General features: G+C 40.8%; 1 protein-coding gene across 6 annotated transcripts in view; it reads left to right on the top strand.

Annotated features, from left to right (window-relative positions):
* Nucleotides 1-20,686, top strand: part of LOC129768998 (anoctamin-1) — a 61,020-nt gene that overhangs the window by 21,282 nt on the left and 19,052 nt on the right. The gene's annotated exons all lie outside the window — the stretch shown is intronic.

Below are 20,686 nucleotides of genomic sequence, written 5' to 3'. Positions count from 1 at the left end.
CCCAAGGCATTCTGAAAATTATTTCACCGCGAACTGTAAAAGGATATGTTTAGCAATTCTCAAGTTTTCAATGAAAATTTTGATATGGATGCAATTTCAATCAATCGGATCTCTGCGCGGGTTAAAAAACTTCGTTGGTTTGGGTTGATTCGTGAACAACTGTATATTTTATCCGAATTACTTTATTGAAGATCGATGTTTATTTACTTCACGTTCACTGTCGAACTTTTAAAATGAACGTGAACGTGAACAAAATCATTCTATTCACCACGATTGTTTTAATTGTTTGTTCGCAATGTAGTTCACCGTGAAATGATCGTCCTATTCCACCGCCTGTTCAAGTTCACGTTCACGGGTACTCTAAACCGGCCTTAACTAGGCGATACCATCTGGATAAAACGATGCCGGTTTCAAAGCAATCGAACAAATTCGTCTACCCATTCTCACACATATTCAACGTTTCGAACGCTTCTAGCACTTAAACTATGCTGCATCGATCTGAACAGGAGGCGCTTTGTCTGGTGATTTGGCTGTCCGGTCTGATACATTCATTATCTTTGAATCTTCTGTATCACTCTTTACCACAGTTTAAATCATGTTGATCTACCATAATCTTCTTTAAATAATCGATAAACGTATGATTAACTTTTAATTTGAAGCAGTGCGAAGACACACGACGAAAAGAAATCCTTTGTCACGTTTCATTTTCCACGGAACAAAAACAAAGTGTACGCAAATAATTGTTTGTAATTATTGGATATAAAAACTTAGAATAAAGAACCCGTTAGTTATGACTAGTCGAGCTGCTTATATCACCATATACCATTTGCCGGCGGAAACTAAGTTAATGTCCTAAGAGGTTGTTGTGTTAAAGCATAATAGAGGTTGAACACGGAAAATATTCCAACACACAGATCATGTTAAAAGAAAATTAAGTGTTTTGTAGAATCCGGAAGAGTTCATCCTTCGTGACAACTTTGGTGAACTCAGTGTTATTATGAATACCACGATACTGTCACGTCACGGGCAAAAACAAGTATATTTGTTACTTGTGTTTTAGATGGTGAAAGTTAGTCACGCGGAATGGAGTAAGTTTAGTTTCGGTTTTATTTAGCTTTTTTACTAACATTTTGAATCTTGATTTGCTTTTTAAGAGAAAAAAAAAGATAAACAAACAGCAATTCACCCGCTTGGTGACATTTTTAGAACGAAATCCTGACGTATCCAGAGGACGTAAATTTGTTTATTAGGATTCGATAAATGCGCTTTGGGATGTAATTGAGGACTAAAATTATAGCTCCCGTAGATCGATTGAAACATGGCGAAAGGTCTAATTTCTATTATCCTAAATGAATAGAAATTTTTTGTTTCTATTTTGAGGATTAGACTAACAGAGAGTTGTAACCCCATAAAATGGCAATGGAGGCCACTGGCCCAAAAGATCATTATGATTGATTATATCTAATATATAATGAATAATATGATTTGTTGATATTTTGAATATAAAATAATAACTGTAATGTTTTTCCAACATTGCAAAGCTGGTTTTTGTAGTTCAAACATTCGCAATTGGTGGACAAGACCCGAATCAGGACGATAGTTACATCGAATAAGACCATTGATCTTTTGTTTTTACGTAATAGATATTTTAAACGATATTATTTTGAAGACATACTTTGAATGAAAGAATATTTAAGTTTCAAATAAGGAAAAAATGAATCTATCATTGCAAACCTTTTAAATTAATAATTTTTAAATTATTCTCTAGTTCTATTTCCATAATTTTGATATCCGTCTAAAGAAAATCTGAATCATTTTCTGCTTTTGGCAAATTTCTTGAAACTCATTAGATGTTTCATATGAATATTATGCTTCTGACCAGTTTCTGTTTAAATAATTATATCAAACCTCATGTCCCGTATATAAAATTACACGAAAATGGGAAGGATAAGAGGATTAAACTTCAGAATCCCATATGGGAGTTGCTCAGACTATACTGATCATGAGATGGATAAATTCGGGTTTATTCTGAGATATAGAAGATATTATTATTCATCAAAATTGTAGAAACGGTTCTTAAAAAATGATTCTAACGTTGACCTATACTAAATACTTCTCACTATTCAAACGAGTAAGACAGAGCTGAGTACAAGAGCATGCGATATTAAATTCATGATAGTCATGCTTGATCTCTAGAGTCATTTATAGAAAGAGGAAATAAAATTAGATTCCCATATGTTCAACAACTACATTATTCAAGAGCAACCAAGTATTCCTCCTCATTTTTGAACCAGCGTTTGATTCAGCAAACTAACGCACCAAGCAAATCATTCATGGAATGAGTCCGAATAGTTGGCATTGAAATACCTAATCATCGAGGTATAATCGCAAACTTGTCATTCTAAAACATACGTTCAATTAAATGGAATATTATCTCATACACTTATTAATTTTACCTACATAAGGCTCAAACGTCCGAAATTATGCAACCGACATAACGTTCAAACGCCCGAAATTATGCAACTTACATGTCTCTTACAAACGGAATGAACTCTTTCACTTCACGGAGTTTATTTTTACACGCAACTGTCCGTGACAATGATGATAGACACAACAAGATTAAGTGAAGTGTAAGTGACGTGAAAGCGTTTGTGACAGTGATGTTCGTGATCAGGCCCATTATCATGCTGGAGGTTCGGGTTTGATTCCAGTTCTGGCCGGGGGATTTCTCGTCAAAAAAAATCTTCCGACTTGCACTGAGGTCATGCGTATTCTAGAGCTTGCAACTCCAGAATACATTCAAGGCGTGTTATTCGGCATAGAAATCTCAACTAAGTACCGTAAAGCACCCATATATCGCTCAGCTAAGACAATATTTAACGTTTGTGTGCTCTAAAAATTACTGCTTACGCGTATATAATGTTCTTAAATGTGCTCATTGCTTGATATTCGTTCCACTACTGATAAACATACGGATGAGATGATGTATTCATACCACTATACAATTTTTTTTTTATCCAAAATATATATTTTATTAAGGCTCATATGGCGTCAGCCTAACGGGGCCGGGAGTTCAATATTTTGACAATGTTTGCTTAGACTTTGTTAGTAATATGTAACCGATTACTCGCGGTTGACTCGAGGTTAGTATTACAAGTGTTCTCATAATCGGTATGTCGCAGTCTTCGATGCTCTGTACGTGTGCCCGACACGGGATACTTCCTATTGGGATGCAGCTGACCATTAATCAGCAACGCCCCCTAGTTTGTACCCCATATCTAGCGTGGTGCGTCTTTCTCGACTCGAGGAATCCAGGATAGAATGGTCACTAGCCGGCGCAATCATCAGCTCGTGTAGAGTTGTCATGAGCGGTACAACCTTTGGCTCTTGTTGAATAATCAGTGGACTGCACAACCTTTGGCCCGTGCATCTGTAAAGAGTGTGTGTATGTATTGCCGCGACTAAGTAAAAGTTTATCGATCAGATAGGAGGGATATGAAACGGGGACACAACGAAGGAAACATCATTAAACGTTGACATCGGCGTTTCTGAGGAACAGGTATAGATGAAGCAGAAGATCAGGATCCCGGCTACCTAAGATATCCCGGACGGGGATATCCGATTGTCTGCCTTGTGCTCTCAGTGCTCTAGAGAGCTGAGAGCGAGCAGCATGGAATCGGATACACGACCAGACAACATGCTCGATGTCGTGGTAGCCATCGCCACAATCACAAAGATTGTTTGCTGCGAGCCCAATGCGATAGAGATGCGCGTTTAGGTTATAGTGATTGGACATAAGCCGAGATATCATGCGAATGAAATCACGACCTACATTCAATCCCTTGAACCATGCACTCGTCGAGACCTTAGGGATAATCGTGTGTAACCAACGACCGAACTCATCACCACTCCACATGCGCTGCCAACTTACGAGCGTATACTGACGAGGAATGTGGAAAAATTCATTATAAGCAATTTGCCTTTCAAAAAGTGTGCCTTCTAAAGCACCCACCTTATCTAGCGAGTCCGCTTTCTCATTCCCCGGAATCGAGCAATGAGAGGGAACCCATGCTAATGTAATCTTGAATAATTTTTCGACCAAAACACTCAATAATTGTCTTATTCTTGATAGGAAATAAGATGAGCGTTTATCAACTTTCATTGAGCGGATTGCCTCTATTGAGCTGAGACTGTCTGAAAAAATAAAATAGTGGTCGATGGGCAATGTTTCAATGATCCCTAATGCGTAATAAAGGGTGTGTCACATCAAATTGCATCACGGAAAAAACGCTGTAGAAATTTAATTTTTAGGAATTATATCTTCAGCTTTCGCTTATAATTAGATAAGAGTGTATAGATCCCGTTGGCCATGCTTCACTGTCAATTTTTCGTAAATTTGGAAAAATGTCGTCGAACGAAAAAGAGCGTCGTGAATTAATCCTGTGCACTCATTTCGAGAATCCGGAGTTGTCACATCGGGACATCGGTAAGATGCTGGGAATCGTCCAATCCACGGTCAGCAGAGTACTAAAACGATACTTCGAGAACCTAACCATTGACCGGAAGGTGAAGAACGGCAAAAATGGATGCTCCGTCAGTGAAAAAGATCACAAGCGCGTAGTTAAGCAGTTTAGACGTTATCCGAGAAGTTCGGTCCGGGATGTCGCCAATAAGCTGAATTTGTCAAGTTCATTCGTCCAGCGGACCAAGCAGCGGGAGGGCCTGCGTACATACAAGGTTCAGAAGGCTCCTAACCGCGACGAAAGGCAAAACATGGTGGGGAAGACGCGAGCCCGGAAGCTGTACACCGAAATGCTGACGAAGCCGCATTGCCTAGTAATGGACGACGAAACCTACGTCAAAGCGGACTTTCGTCAGCTGCCGGGCCTGTTGTTCTTCTCCGCAGAGGACAAATTCAGCGTTCCGGAGGAGATTCGCAAGCAGAAACTATCCAAGTTTGCCAAAAAGTACATGGTGTGGCAAGCGATCTGCTCTTGCGGAAAGCGGAGCCCCCCTTCGTGATGACCGGCACGGTAAACGGGCAGGTTTACCTTAAGGAGTGCCTACAGAAGCGCTTACTACCACTATTGAAGCAGCACGAGGGCCCGACCAACTTCTGGCCGGATCTCGCTTCGTGCCACTATTCAAAGGACGTGTTGGAGTGGTACGAAGCCAACGGGGTCACCTTCGTGCCAAAGGAAATGAACTCGCCCAACGCGCCGGAGCTTCGCCCAATAGAGAAATATTGGGCGATTATGAAGCAGGCCCTCCGGAAGAACCCAAAAGTTGTCAAATCGGAGGCGGACTTCAAGAGAAAATGGATTTCTGTTCAAAAAAAACTACAACCTGACGTTGTACAGAACCTTATGGACGGGGTAAAGAGGAAGGTGCGAGCATACGGGCTTGGGCTCGAAGTATGAATAAAAAGAAAATGCCAAAAGTTGTTTAATAGTTTTTATTTTACTGTCTAAAATTTTCGAAAGGATCGGTCTACTGGGCGAATTTCTACAGCGTTTTTTCCGTGATGCAATTTGATGTGACACACCCTTTATATCGCACCCAGTTCAGCGACATACACGGAACAAGGATCTTTGAGTTTGAAAGAGGCACTGGAATTTTCATTGAAGATGCCGAAGCCAGTGGACCCGTTTATGAATGAACCGTCAGTAAAGAACATTTTATCAGATCTAACTTTCCCATATTCTGCCGAAAATATCGGCGGAATAGAATCGGAGCGTAGGTGATCTGGGATTCCATGGATTTTTTGTCGCATGGACAGATAAAAAATGACAGAGGAATTGCAGAAGTAAGGGAAGCAAACTTGGTTGGAGATGCCTGGTGAAGGGTGCACGTCGTGGGTAAGGTACTCATGGTATAAAGACATAAAACTTGACTGAGGAGTCAGTTGGAGTAGATTTTCGAAGTTATCAATTACCAATGGATTCATGATCTTGCAACGGATGAGAAATCTGTAGGATAATTCTGTGAACCGAAGAGTAAGCGGGGGTACTCCTGCCAAAACTTCGAGACTCATCGTATGTGTCGAATGCAAACACCCCATGGCTATACGCAAGCAACGATATTGTATTCTCTCCAGCTTGAGAATATGAATCCTGGCAGCTGATCGGAAGCAAAAACTGCCATATTCTAACACTGATAATATCGTTGTTTTGTACAACTGAATGAGGTCTCCTGGATGGGCACCCCACCATGTTCCGGTAATTGTTTGGAGAAAATTGATTCTTTGCTGGCATTTCTGTTTCAAATACGCAATGTGTCTCCCCCAGGTACACTTAGAATCAAAATATACACCCAAGTATTTGAAAAACATAGAGTGTTGGATCGTTTTGCCGGATAGGTGAAGCTGGAATTGGGCGGGTTCGTGCTTCCTAGAAAAAACGACCATTTCAATTTTCTCCGTAGAGAATTCGATACCCAGCTTGAGGGCCCACGTGAACAGATTGTTCAGGGTATCTTGCAACGACTTTTGCAGAACGACGGGAATAGTACCCGTGATGGAAATAACTCCATCGTCTGCAAGTTGTCTCAGCGTGCAGTCTCTAGTTTGACAATCATCCATATCATTGACGTAAAAACTGTACAAGAGGGGGCTTAGGCAGGAGCCTTGTGGTAGGCCCATAAAACTGTAACGAGAAGATTTCGAGCTGCCATGAGAGAAAATCATGTGCTTTTCTGACAGTAAATTGTACAGGAAATTATTGAGAATTGGTGAAAGTCCACGATTATGAAGCTTCTCTGAGAGAATTTCCATGGAAACTGAATCAAATGCCCCTTTGATATCGAGAAAAACGGAAGCCATTTGTTCTTTGCGAGCAAATGCGATTTGGATTTCAGAAGATAGCAGCGCGAGACAATCATTTGTCCGTTTACCTTGGCGGAAGCCAAACTGCGTATTTGACAGCAAATTGTTCGTTTCGACCCACTTGTCCAAACGAAGTAGAATCATTTTCTCTAACAATTTACGAATACAGGATAACATTGCAATCGGCCTATACGAGTTGTGATCGCAAGCCGGTTTGTTGGGTTTCCGTATGGCTATCACTCTCACTTGTCTCCAGTCATGCGGGACAATATTCAGCTCCAGAAACTTGTTGAACAAGTTCAGCAAACGCTGTTTTGCCAAGTCGGGAAGATTCTTCAACAAGTTGAATTTAATCTTGTCCGACCCCGGAGCTGAATTGTTACATGAGAGAAGGGCAATTGAGAATTCCACCATCGAAAAATTCTCATAATCGCTTTGAAGTGGAATGTCGCGTACGACGTTTTGTGCAGGAACGGTGTCGGGGCAAAGCTTCCTTGCAAAGTTAAAAATCCAACGGTCAGAGTATTCCTCACTTTCGTTTGTATGGTTCCAGCCACGCATTTTCCTAGCCGTATTCCAAAGAGTGCTCATAGCGGTCTCCCTTGACAAACCATTGACGAACTTCCGCCAATATCCACGCTTTTTTGCTTTAATCAAACCTTTTAGTTTGGCTTCTAGAGCTTGGTACTTTAGAAACCATTCCACTATTCCAGTTTTCCTGAAATTTTTGAAAGCGGATGATTTTTCAAGGTAGACCTTTGAACACTCCTTGTCCCACCAAAGTGATGGAGGACGACGTCGGAAAGTTGTAGCCGGTACACGTTTCTTTTGAGCTTGAAGTGCGCTTTCGTAAATCAAACTCGATATAAAGTTATACTCTTCGAGTGGAGGAAGTTCATGCATTGAAACAATTGCTTCAGATATTATTTCCGCAAATGTTCTCCAGTCAATATTCTTCGTGAGGTCATACGAAATATTGACTGACTCACGAGAGCTTGATTCATTAGCGATCGATAAAATTATTGGTAGGTGATCACTACCGTGGGGATCTTGGATTACCTTCCACATGCAATCCAGGGATAACGAAGAAGAGCATAGAGATATGTCTAGCATGCTTGCCCGTGCAGGAGGGTTGGCTATTCTGGTTGCTTCCCCAGTATTCAAAACTGTCAATTTGAAGTTGTCGCACAGATCATGAATCAAAGTGGCACGGTTGTCATCGTAGAGTGATCCCCATGCTGTTCCATGGGAGTTAAAATCACCTAAGATTACCCGCGGCTCCGGCATTGCCTCGATAGTATCAAAGAGCTGATGGCGGCCTACCGTAGTTCTGGGAGGGATATATATCGAAGCAATGCAGAGGTCTTTGCCATTGATTTGTGTCTGGCAAGCAACAACTTCAATGCCTGTCATCGATGGGAGAGTGACTCTATAGAAGGAGTGACATTTTTTAATCCCCAATAGTACGCCACCAAACGAGTCATTTCGATCGAGGCGAATAATGTTGAAATCGTGGAAATTCAGCTCATCGGCTGAAAAAAGCCATGTTTCACAGAGAGAAAATACATCACAGTTAGAGCTGCGAACTAAAAATTTAAACTGATCTAGTTTAGGAATAATGCTTCTGCAATTCCACTGTATTACAGTGGTCAAATCCTTGACCTCTTGCACTGAATCAGGCATCGAGGGAAATGAACGCTGCCAAAACACGACATTTTTCTTTCAAAAATGTTCTCACAATCGGAAGCAAACATAATACTATGCTTTTAAGAGGGTCGTTTATATTTAAAGCATTTAAAATGTTGTCCACCAGGTCAGAAAGCGCAAGCAAGCCAGATTGTGGCTGTTGCCTCGACCGCGAAAAAGGAGCAGACGTGTTGGGTGCTGCTCCGGGAAGTGCTGAGGACCCTTGGTGCGTAGAAGAACCGCTTAAACCAGGAGGTACTTGCTTCGGTCTATTCTCAGCACGTTCAATTCGAGTTTTCATTCCAACTTGGGATGTTTCGGTTTTCTTTCTGGGGAGTGATGGAAAAGAAGTACTTTTTCTTTTCCTGATGGCACCCTGCGATGTACCGGAACTTCCTGCATTGGGAGCGTCAGCAACAGGCTCGTCGTTCTGCAGAATGGAGTAGGGATTGTCCTGAGTCGTTGGAACGGGACTCTTAAGCAGTTCTGCATAAGTCCGCTTGGAACGTTCTTTTAAGGAACGCTTGATTTTTTCCCCTCGTTGTATGTACACCGGGCATTGAGTAAGATCATGAGGAGTCCCGCCGCAATGAAGACACTTGCGCTCTTTCGGGCAAGGATTCTCATCATGGCTCTCTCCACAATCTGCGCAACGTTTTTTGTTGCAACAATAGGCGGCCGTGTGACCGAGTTGCATACATTTGTTGCATTTCATTACCCGGGGTACAAACAACCGAACAGGTAAACGAAGTGCACCTATTGCAACGTAGTTAGGAAGGGCGGAACCCTCAAATGTCACACGAAAAGAGTTTGTCCGATTGAGGACTCTTTTGTCATTTTTATGTGACACAGATTTCAGTCGATCGCATGCAAGAATCTTCACACGTTAAGTGAAGAGTTCTTGAAGCGACCGACACCATCGAGTATCTCTTTTCGAGTCAAACCCTTTTCGTTTATTACACCGTCTATTTCAACGTTGCAACAGGGTATGTATACGCGATACTCGATCGCAAAGAGAACACAGCGCGTTATTTCATTCGCTTGGGTTCTGCTGGAGACGACAACTCGTAATTTGTCTGGCCCCATCCGAGTAATCTCGGTAACTTCGGAAAATTTCTGTGTCAACTGTTTTGAGATGCGAATGACGTTAAGAGGTTTGGATTTTCGTCTAAAGTATACGATAAATGGGCCTTTGGCGCCATCAGGGTATTCTTTTAGACGAAAATCCAGCTTCTCGTCTTTTTCCTCATCTTCAGAGCTTTCTATCTCGTAAACAGAATTTTCCTCCTCATCTTCTGTTTCATCCTCCTGCTCTTCAGGAGGAGGTTCATTATCTGATATATTCTATGGCGTGGATGGGGGATCCTCCCCGCCCTCTGCCATATTAATAAAAACGAAGAAGTAGACAACTGTTCGATATGAACAGAATATAATAATTTGGAAAATATAAATTAGTAAAAGAAATTATATTTCTATATTAGTTATTGTTGAAAATTTTATTTATTTCAATTTTTGTTATTATATGTAATTTGAAAATGAAAAAAGTTCCAATAATAGTTCAACGGTGATGTATCAAAATGGACACCCCTAATGCCAACGCTTGCCGATTTGGTAAACACAAAGTTTAAACAATGGTGTAAATCGTGCACAGAAGCTATACAGAATGATGGAAGAAGAAAGAGGAAAATAAACTTCTACTTGCCGCCGCTGTGTAGCGTGTGTGATAATGTGTCTTGCTGCCGGATTGTCTCGATAGCGCACCACTTTTTATGAGCTTTACTTCGCTCGCAGCGCACCAGATGAAAAAATACACACTAGAAACGGATGTAAAAAAAACACCTGTATCGGATCAAATATAGGTTCGACCGATCTGCTTGCGAGTTGTCGAAGCAATGATACTATACCATGATGGAAAACATTTTGCACCTTTTGGTCCTAATTCCAACCGGCATAAACATAATTTTTCTAAATTCCGTTAATTGGTGGTCCTAATTCCAAATCAAATTGTTATAATAATGTGTCGTTTTAAATAGTAGATTTGATAATGTTTTATGTTGTAAACAAGTTAAATGAGTTGAAATCAATAATCGGATAGGTTACAGTAGTAATATGTCATTTATTTATTGGCCACACAGATTGTGATGAAGATGCTTCACTGGATTTTCTAATAAGAACTGAGTAATTAATAGCTTCAGGATCCAACGGATACAATCCACATCGACGGAAACCGTTGATCAATGACGATTGTAGGTTCGTCAATCTATCCACAGCTTTTGAGTGGTCGTAAATATCTGACGTCCAACAGCTAAGTGATTTGTGTGGAATTTTGTGGAAGACAAACCAGGATTATGTTTTGTTCCGTGCATAGCAGCATCGTTTCATAACAGACATGTCCATTTTGAGTAAAGACAGTAATAGGGAACAATATTTTCTGCTGGACAAACCAAGGGTAAAAACCATGCTTGAGAAACAGGAACAATATGTCCCGTTTCATCCAACCCGATACCGTTCTTGCAGCGGCCCAGCTTTCGGGTAATCTCTGCCAGATCTCTTTTGGCATCCTGGATTTGTACGGGTATAGCATCAACGTTGGCGCTAACTGCCCGGCTGCGTTTCCACAAAACAGTGAGGTATAAGGCTCTCTATCGGAGTTACCTATCTTTGCGCGGACGTATTTTGGCCGCAACCAGCTAAAATCAGTTCCTTTGTAGGTATTGTGCGTATCGTTATTTCGTCCAAATTGAATATCTGTCCCTGAAATTTCAAAACATTGGACAGCGCCTCTCTCTCTCGCTCTCTCTCTCTCACGAAATACTCACGAATTTCGTGATTTTTTTTTAACCACAGCTCCTGATTTGTTGCTCGGAAACGGCCACACGATGCTTTGGCTTCGCCCGTCATGATATTTCTGGGTGCCGTTTTATGAACCTATTAATCCATTTACGACCAGGTATCCCGTTTTTGAATGGATTGGAACGAGCTGATTTTCGCACATAATGTGCTACGCTTGACAGCAATCTCTTTGTGTCCACGGGGAATCCAGCTTTTGCTTTGGCTAGCAGCCAACTATTCGTCCTTCTTCCGTGGCATTGAGAACGGTTTCTTTTCCAGAACCTGGCATAGAATACTTTCCTAAGACCTTTTCGCACAGTGTTGAATACGGAATTCCATGCAAATTGGCCGCCTTTCGAACGGAACATCCAGTTTTCACCATTTCCACAGCGTCTGCTATTTTCGACCTATCATAATTGCATGCGTTTCTGACCGGCGTTTGTTTGTTTGTGCGACGTTTGTACTCATTGCCAGATAGCAGTTGAAATCTGTTGAATAGAAAACCCTCAAAGGCGTGACACTCACAACCGTGATGATTATATTTGTTTCGAAAAAAAAAATCTTTGAAGCTTCAGAATGAACGTAGCCCATCTTCTTTGAAATTCATTCAAGTCCATTCTGGGATTGGTGTCATTATTTAGCGAACAATTTCACCATGAAAATGTTCATGTGAAGAATCTTTCTTGTTTTTTTTTTGTTTTGGATGGAAAAAAGTTACTGATTTGAGCAACGGCACCCCTCATTAGAGGGGTATTCTAGTGTAGAGGCATGAATTTCGGGCGTTTTTTCGAGCTCTGAACAAATGAAACAAGGACTATTTTCGCTATCCATTATTTCATGATTAGTTTCTTTATGTTTTAATAATACAACAAGAAATGAACGTCAAAAATATTCAAAATTAAAATAGTTACAAGCTGGTGAAGTGAGGGGCTTAAAAAAAGCTGTACCATGGCGTAAATGATTCCAGCCCTTCTGGTTCTCTGAAATGAAAAAAAAATCGAACAGATCAGTAAAGATCGTATGCGCCTCGGACAAGTGAAAAATCACTGAAATGACTATAAATTGGTAAACGATGGAATTTACGAAAAGTCCTTTCTAGGGTATATTCTTGAATGTCCAAACTTCAGGAATATGAAGAAAAAAATCGTGTTTTTTTAATTTCTATACTACAACACATACTCCCTCGAATGGATAGTGACGGTTCAGTTTTCATGAAGTGCCGTTCTCAAATTTCGACAACGCTCCAACCATGTCAGGAGGAGTTCAAGTTTTGTAGGGAAAGCAAAACAAAAAAGCTGTATTCAAGGGTTTGTAAGCCACTCTTCGAACTTATTAGGACAACATGCCTGTTCCAGAAAAGAGCCTTGATCGTTTTCATTGAGAATTACAAGAGCGATCAGGATCGCCAAATAAGTAGCCGTAAATCAAGTAATATACATGTCAGCAGTATCTGGCAGTGAATTGAAAACGTTGATTCCCAAATTTTTTACGACGAAGTTTCGGAAAGCGAGTAGTTACCTGAGATTTCAAAATTCCGTGGACATTTATAGGTCGCTGGAATTAACCTAGACAATGTCAATCATTAGGGTACATTCGAAGTGATTCAGTTCATCATGAAATCATCACCTAATGGAATAGGCTTATCAAAATTGAAATTAATTAAAAATTATTTGCGGTCATCGTTGGGACCGGCATGCTTGAATGGATTGGCTTTATTGTGAGTCGAAAGTAAATTGACTAATTCTGTTGACTTTGACGATGTGTTATGATTTTACGGTTTGTTGTTCGTGTTTTTTCTCTTTAGTTTTTCAGCGCACTGTTTTGACAGATCACAAGTAATTCGTGCCATGTGTTAAAACTAGAGTTGCAAGTGTTCATTGACGTTTCATTATTAAACTTACAAATAATTATTTTTTTATCAAAATCAATGCTTCAGCGATGAATCACATTTTTGGTTGAACGGATACGTTGATAAACGAAATTGTCGTATTTGGTCATATGGGCAGACACAAATAAAACTAGAGCTGCCAATGCATCCCGAAAAATGTATTGTTTGGTGCGGTTTGTGGTCCGGAGGAATCATTGGCCCGTACTTCTTTAAAGATGAAGATGAGAACAATTTTACTGACAATGGTGATCGCTATTGTGCGGTGATTTTCAATTTCTGTTAATTCAAAACCAAATGTTTAAAAAATCACCCGTTTTATTAATTATAATTAACCTCAAACTTAGGTTTTTTGGATCAGTAAATTTGATTTTTCATTAGAGAACAAAGACTTGATAACAAGATTTAATAAGTTGTACTCACTTTTGGACGTCTTCAGAGTAATGACGCGGGTTACGCTGCCCTTCCCCGTGCATACTGAACCTTCTTCATCCATTCCGATAACATACTCGCTCCGGTGAATGCTGAAAGACCTTAAAAGCAGCAGTTGGGCACAGCAGAGAACAGCAGCAGAGAGGTTATGAACAACGAGGACAAGGAACGAATGGTTTGGCGACAAGTGACGAGCGCTCCTGAACGAGAAGGAAGCAGCACGCGCAGTCATGCTGCAATGAGCGATTCGACAAAACGTAAACGATACAGACTGAAGCGAAGGTAGCAAACACATCGGAAAAAAGCACCGCCTGGAAGAGAAAGAGTGTGAGGATATAGAGCGGCTTTATCGTTCTCGAGAATCGCGGAAGTTCTTCAAGAAACTATACGCCGCGCACAAAGGATTTGTGCCGCGGGCCGAAATGTGCAGGCACAAGGAAAGCGGCATCTTGATGATCGAACGCGAGGTGAACGAAAGGTGGATTCAGCACTACGATGAACACCTGAACAGCGCGCAGACAAGAGACTAAGACGGCGTTAATGAGAACTACTCCGGGGTGCAGTGAGCAACGATGATGTACCAACCTCGAAGCTCTTCAAGGGAGGTCCGGGAAAACTTGTAGAGTGTATGCACCGGTTGATAGTCAAGATATGGGACATAGAACAGCTTCCGGAGGAGTGGAAGGACGGGGTAATCTGCCCCATCTCTGAAAAAGGTGACAAGCTGGATTGTGGGAACTATGGTGCTTACAAAATTATGTCTCAGATCCTCAGATCCACAATATTGTTGGAGTAGATCTTACGCTTCAGGTTTGCCCAGAAATTCTCGATGGGACGCAGCTAGGGAACGTTGGGCGGGTTCGCCGACTTGAGTACCACATCGATATTCAGCCGCTCTATCTCCTCTAACGATCACTTCGAGTAGTGGACCGACGTCAGATCCGGCCAGAACACTGCGTCTTCGACCTTATGGTATTACCTGATGAACGACGCAACTTCCGGCAAGCTCTTCGTACTATAAATTTCCCCGTTCACGGCCAGTCCGGAGCTAAAGAAGAGCGGCTTTGACATCCCCTTCTCGCTGATTTGTCATCCAGAGCAGCACCTTCTTGGGTAACTTGGTGTGTCATACAAACTTCACTTCGGAGCTCACTTCCTTCGTGGGGGAAGCAAAATACGAAGTGCCCTGCCAGTCGTTGTCATCCAGGGTGCGGTCTCGTCGTCCATCACCACCGCCATGTCGCGATTCGGAAAATCAACTTGACCATCTTATTCAGCCGCTGCCGCTGTGTCATTGCCTGCAGCTTTAAGACGAGTGGACAGGACTTCCGCTTCCTGACATGTATGTCCATGTTCGCCAGGTACTGTTTTCACTGTTTGGCCGGTAGCACCGGCCAAGCGCTCGCAGCGCGGAACCGGGCTTTCTTTCGATGCTCTGATTGTTGTTCAATAGTGCCAAGATGTTGTAGATGCCGGAACGGGTGTATCTGGCGTCCACAAAGTACCGCACGATGTCCGTTTTCGACGCAGCGGGGTACTGTTCTTTAACCCTCCACAACCTAACTCCGCCTTTAGACGGGTTTCACGGATTTTTTTTTCATTATTCAGACATTATTTTTAATGTTCACCCACACTACAAATACATCGGATTTATGCTGGTTGGTTTCTGCTAGGAGTATTTTATGTCAAAAATCGGAAATTCGACATAAAAGAGGAAAAAAAAACAGGAAGTGGGTTATATCTATGGTATAACCGCAAGGGTGACGTAGGACTATCGTTGATTTAGAGATCATTTGTTTGAAGTTGAATCTGAATTCATTCTGAATGAATGAATATTTGGGGGACTTCGATAACGAGAGCGTTACGTTGGAGGCACAAGGTTTTATGCATCCAATATTGGATACGGAAATATCCTACTGATGGGGAAGAATAATCTTCAGAAGCTATCCTGTTAATTGCGATTGAAATCACAAAACCAAATGTATTTGGTCACAGTGTTACATGGATAGAAAACATTCAAATAAACTCTTTCACATGAATGTATTTTTAAATTCCCAGAGTAACTGGCAGATTTTTTTCCGGATCTTTCTCGATGTTGAATGGCATCCAAACGGAAAGAATTCCGTACGTGTATGTGTGTGTAGCGGCTGCTTTGATGGTCACCTTCTCTTCTCCTGAAGGATCGGCTTCCCTGTGCTCCCTCACAGGTTTAAACAAACTGCTTGAGTTTCAGGGCAGATCTCGATCCTTCGCCGTCCAGCACCCTCAGCAACGATGTTGTCTTGACGATGTCCTCACGAAAAATGAATGCATCTCACCACCAGAATATCGCTTAAGTATGCTTTTTGTGCGTGATTGAATCGAGAGAAGGCGTGATTTACGATGGCAATTTGGAAGGCAAACTAGAGGGGAATGAACTCTTTGAGTTCGGAACTTTCGGCGACTGAGCAATAATCGATTGCGGGCGCATACAATATTGGATACGGAAATATCCTACTGATGGGGAAGAATAATCTTCAAAAGCTATTCTGTTAATTGCGATTGATTGAAAAATCACAAAACCAAATGTATTTGGTCACAGTGTTACATGGATAGAAAACATTCAATTAAACTCTTTCACATGAATATATTTTGAAAATTCCCAGAGGAACTGGCAGATTATTTTCAGTAACGATTAGTTATTTCCACATTTTCCTCGATACTGGAAGCCCACCAGTGGTTAATGCCAACTCGATAACCACCTGTTAATAGCACTTGATTGAAACATATTTGGTCACAGTGTAACATGGATAGAAAACATTCAATTAAACTCTTTCACATGAATATATTTTGAAAATTCCCAAAGGAACTGGCAGATTATTTTCAGTAACGATTAGATATTTCCACATTTTCCTCGATACTGGAAGCCCACCAGTGGTTAATGCCAACTCGATAACCACCTGTTAATAGCACTTGATTGAAACATATTTGGTCACAGTGTTACATGGATAGAAAACATTCAATTAAACCCTTTCACATGAATATATTTTGAAAATTCCCAGAGGAACTGGCAGATTATTTTCAGTAACGATTAGTTATTTCCACATTTTCCTCGATACTGGAAGCCCACCAGTGGTTAATACCAACTCGATAACCACCTGTTAATAGCACTTGATTGAAACATATTTGGTCACAGTGTTACATGGATAGAAAACATTCAATTAAACTCTTTCACATGAATATATTTTGAAAATTCCCAAAGGAACTGGCAGATTATTTTCCAGCAATGATTAGATCTTTCCGGAACTTTCTCGATGCTGAATGGCATCCTAACGAAAAGAGTTCTGCGCGTGTATGTGTCGATCCTTCGCCGTCCACCTCCTCCAGCACGTTAGGCAACGATGTTGTCTTGTCGATGTCCTCACGAAAAATGAATGTGTCTCACCACCAGAATATCGCTTAAGTATGCTTTTTGTGTGTGATTGAATCGAGAGAAGGTGTGGTTTACAATGGCAATTTGGAAGGCAAACTAGAGGGGAATGAACTCTCTGAGCTCGGAACTTTCGGCGACTGAGCAATAATCGATTGCGGGCGCATACAATATTGGATACGGAAATATCCTACTGATGGGGAAGAATAATCTTCTGAAGCTATCCTGTTAATTGCGATTGATTAAAAACCACAAAACCAAATGTATTTGGTCACAGTGTTACATGGATAGAAAACATTCAATTAAACTCTTTCACATGAATATATTTTGAAAATTCCCAAAGGAACTGGCAGATTATTTTCAGTAACGATTAAATATTTCCACATTTTCCTCGATACTGGAAGCCCACCAGTGGTTAATGCCAACTCGATAACCACCTGTTAATAGCACTTGATTGAAACATATTTGGTCACAGTGTTACATGGATAGAAAACATTCAATTAAACTCTTTCACATGAATATATTTTGAAAATTCCCAGAGGAACTGGCAGATTATTTTCAGTAACGATTAGATATTTCCACATTTTCCTCGATACTGGAAGCCCACCAGTGGTTAATGCCAACTCAATAACCACCTGTTAATAGCACTTGGTTGAAACATATTTGGTCACAGTGTAACATGGATAGAAAACATTCAATTAAACTCTTTCACATGAATATATTTTGAAAATTCCCAAAGGAACTGGCAGATTATTTTCCAGCAATGATTAGATCTTTCCGGAACTTTCTCGATGCTGAATGGCATCCTAACGGAAAGAGTTCTGCGCGTGTATGTGTCGATCCTTCGCCGTCCACCTCCTCCAGCACGTTAGGCAACGATGTTGTCGTGTCGATGTCCTCACGAAAAATGAATGTGTCTCACCACCAGAATATCGCTTAAGTATGCTTTTTGTGTGTGATTGAATCGAGAGAAGGTGTGGTTTACGATGGCAATTTGGAAGGCAAACTAGAGGGGAATGAACTCTCTGAGCTCGGAACTTTCGGCGACTGAGCAATAATCGATTGCGGGCGCATACAATATTGGATACGGAAATATCCTACTGATGAGGAAGAATAATCTTCTGAAGCTATCCTGTTAATTGCGATTGATTGAAAAACCACAAAACCAAATGTATTTGGTCACAGTGTTACATGGATAGAAAACATTCAATTAAACTCTTTCACATGAATATATTTTGAAAATTCCCAAAGGAACTGGCAGATTACTTTCCAGCAATGATTAGATCTTTCCGGAACTTTCTCGATGCTGAATGGCATCCTAACGGAAAGAGTTCTGCCCGTGTATGTGTCGATCCTTCGCCGTCCACCTCCTCCAGCACGTTAGGCAACGATGTTGTCTTGTCGATGTCCTCACGAAAAATGAATGTGTCTCACCACCAGAATATCGCTTAAGTATGCTTTTTGTGTGTGATTGAATCGAGAGAAGGTGTGGTTTACGATGGCAATTTGGAATGCAAACTAGAGGGGAATGAACTCTCTGAGCTCGGAACTTTCGGCGACTGAGCAATAATCGATTGCGGGCGCATACAATATTGGATACGGAAATATCCTACTGATGGGGAAGAATAATCTTCTGAAGCTATCCTGTTAATTGCGATTGATTGAAAAACCACAAAACCAAATGTATTTGGTCACAGTGTTACATGGACAGAAAACATTCAATTAAACTCTTTCACATGAATATATTTTGAAAATTCCCAAAGGAACTGGCAGATTATTTTCCAGCAATGATTAGATCTTTCCGGAACTTTCTCGATGCTGAATGGCATCCTAACGGAAAGAGTTCTGCGCGTGTATGTGTCGATCCTTCGCCGTCCACCTCCTCCAGCACGTTAGGCAACGATGTTGTCTTGTCGATGTCCTCACGAAAAATGAATGTGTCTCACCACCAGAATATCGCTTAAGTATGCTTTTTGTGTGTGATTGAATCGAGAGAAGGTGTGGTTTACGATGGCAATTTGGAATGCAAACTAGAGGGGAATGAACTCTCTGAGCTCGGAACTTTCGGCGACTGAGCAATAATCGATTGCGGGCGCATACAATATTGGATACGGAAATATCCTACTGATGGGGAAGAATAATCTTCTGAAGCTATCCTGTTAATTGCGATTGATTGAAAAACCACAAAACCAAATGTATTTGGTCACAGTGTTACATGGATAGAAAACATTCAATTAAACTCTTTCACATGAATATACTTTGAAAATTCCCAAAGGAACTGGCAGATTATTTTCAGTAACGATTAGATATTTCCACATTTTCCTCGATACTGGAAGCCCACCAGTGGTTAATACCAACTCGATAACCACCTGTTAATAGCACTTGATTGAAACATATTTGGTCACAGTGTTACATGGATAGAAAACATTCAATTAAACTCTTTCACATGAATATATTTTGAAAATTCCCAAAGGAACTGGCAGATTATTTTCCAGCAATGATTAGATATTTCCACATTTTCCTCGATACTGGAAGCCAGTGGTTAATGCCAACTCGATAACCACCTGTTAATAGCACTTGATTGAAACATATTTGGTCACAGTGTAACATGGATAGAAAACATTCAATTAAACTCTTTCACATGAATATATTTTGAAAATTCCCAGAGGAACTGGCAGATTATTTTCAGTAACGATTAGTTATTTCCACATTTTCCTAGATACTGGAAGCCCACCAGTGGTTAATACCAACTCGATAACCACCTGTTAATAGCACTTGATTGAAACATATTTGGTCACAGTGTTACATGGATAGAAAACATTCAATCAAACTCTTTCACATGAATATATTTTGAAAATTCCCAAAGGAACTGGCAGATTATTTTCCAGCAATGATTAGATCTTTCCGGAACTTTCTCGATGCTGAATGGCATCCTAACGGAAAGAGTTCTCCGCGTGTATGTGTCGATCCTTCGCCGTCCACCTCCTCCAGCACGTTAGGCAACGATGTTGTCTTGTCGATGTCCTCACGAAAAATGGATGTGTCTCACCACCAGAATATCGCTTAAGTATGCTTTTTGTGTGTGATTGAATCGAGAGAAGGTGTGGTTTACGATGGCAATTTGGAAGGCAAACTAGAGGGGAATGAACTCTCTGAGCTCGGAACTTTCGGCGACTGAGCAATAATCGATTGCGGGCGCATACAATATTGGATACGGAAATATCCTACTGATGGGGAAGAATAATCTTCTGAAGCTATCCTGTTAATTGCGATTGATTGAAAAACCACAAAACCAAATGTATTTGGTCACAGTGTTACATGGATAGAAAACATTCAATTAAACTCTTTCACATGAATATATTTTGAAAATTCCCAAAGGAACTGGCAGATTATTTTCAGTAACGATTAGATATTTCCACATTTTCCTCGATACTGGAAGCCCACCAGTGGTTAATGCCAACTCGATAACCACCTGTTAATAGCACTTGATTGAAACATATTTGGTCACAGTGTAACATGGATAGAAAACATTCAATTAAACTCTTTCACATGAATATATTTTGAAAATTCCCAGAGGAACTGGCAGATTATTTTCAGTAACGATTAATTATTTCCACAT

The sequence above is a fragment of the Toxorhynchites rutilus genome, chromosome 2 (genome assembly GCF_029784135.1).
Source record: "Toxorhynchites rutilus septentrionalis strain SRP chromosome 2, ASM2978413v1, whole genome shotgun sequence".
In the NCBI taxonomy this organism is placed as follows: Eukaryota; Metazoa; Arthropoda; class Insecta; order Diptera; family Culicidae; genus Toxorhynchites; species Toxorhynchites rutilus.
Note: the sequence above shows the minus strand (reverse complement) of the source record. Positions and strands in the feature narration are given on the sequence as shown.